Here is a 1,218-nt window from a genome sequence, read left to right on the forward strand (position 1 = left end):
ATGTTTGTGGAGGGAAGGAAGGAAGGATAGAAGGAAGGGTAAAAGTATCTTTCATATCTTGAATATCACTGATCATATCTAGAACTGTGGTCTGCACATAATTTGCATTCAGCTAATATTGGTTGATTGATTTGCAATGTGTCCTATAGTAACATAATGGTAATAAAGTTAATTCTTCAAACAAAGTTGCCACCTAAGCACACAGTATTAGTGATTCACTCTGCTTAACAACAAATAATTGACATTTTCATTTTTGGTACCTTGTATACTTTTAGTAATTCAAATCAAAGACAGGTTGCCAGTAAGATTCTTAGAACATCTCTGAGAGAGAAAATAAGGAGGCTTAGCTGATGGAAGACAGCTATTTGTCTTTGTAAGCCTCAACTGTAGTGGCAATAGTATATATTTAGTAGACCCTACAAACAAGATCTTTTACTTTTTAAAAATTTTTGTAATATTTTGGTCTTGCTGTGTGGCCTGTGGGATCTTAGTTCCCCAACCAGGGATCGAACCTGGGCCCCCTGCATTGGAAGCATGGAATCTTAACCACTGGACCATCAGGGAAGTCCCAAGATCTTTTAAAATAAGGGTTTTCTCCCAGCTTTACTGAGATATAATTGACAAATAAGTTTGTATGAGTAAAGCATACAGTGCGATGATTTGATATATGTATATATTCTGAAACGACTGCCACATTAAGGTTAGTTAACACATCCATCACCTCACATAGTTACCATTTTTTGTGTGTGGTGAGAACATTTAAGGTCTACTCTCTTAGCAGATTTTAAGCTTACAATAAAGTATTGGTAACTGTTGTCACCTTGCTGTACATTATATCCCCAGAACTTATTCATCTTATAACTGAAAGTTTGTACTCTTTGACCAATGTCTCCCCATTTCCCCCAGCACCTGGTAACAACCATTCTACTCTGTTTCTATGAGTTAGTTCAACTTTTTTAGATTTCACATAGTGGAATTATTTTAAGACCATGCAAAGTTTGTCTTTCTCTGTCTGACTTACTTCACTTATCATAATGCCCTCGAATTTCATTCATGTTGTTGCAAATGGCAGTATTTCTTTTTATGGCTGAATAATATTCCATTGTATTAAAATAAGGCTTTTAAAATATGGGCTCTGAGATGAACTTAAATACAGATTACACTTGGAAAGTTCCCATTTACTTTTCATAAAAATGACTTCAGGAATTGGGGGGATCA

At 35.3% G+C, this 1,218-nt stretch overlaps 1 non-coding gene across 1 annotated transcript; it reads right to left on the minus strand.

Annotated features, from left to right (window-relative positions):
• Positions 1-491: 491 nt before the first annotated feature.
• TRNAW-CCA (transfer RNA tryptophan (anticodon CCA)) lies at positions 492-564 on the minus strand. The gene has a single exon. It is a non-coding gene; the product is annotated as a tRNA-Trp (tRNA).
• Positions 565-1,218: the final 654 nt, after the last annotated feature.

Source organism: Balaenoptera ricei, chromosome 8 (genome assembly GCF_028023285.1).
Source record: "Balaenoptera ricei isolate mBalRic1 chromosome 8, mBalRic1.hap2, whole genome shotgun sequence".
In the NCBI taxonomy this organism is placed as follows: domain Eukaryota; kingdom Metazoa; phylum Chordata; class Mammalia; order Artiodactyla; family Balaenopteridae; genus Balaenoptera; species Balaenoptera ricei.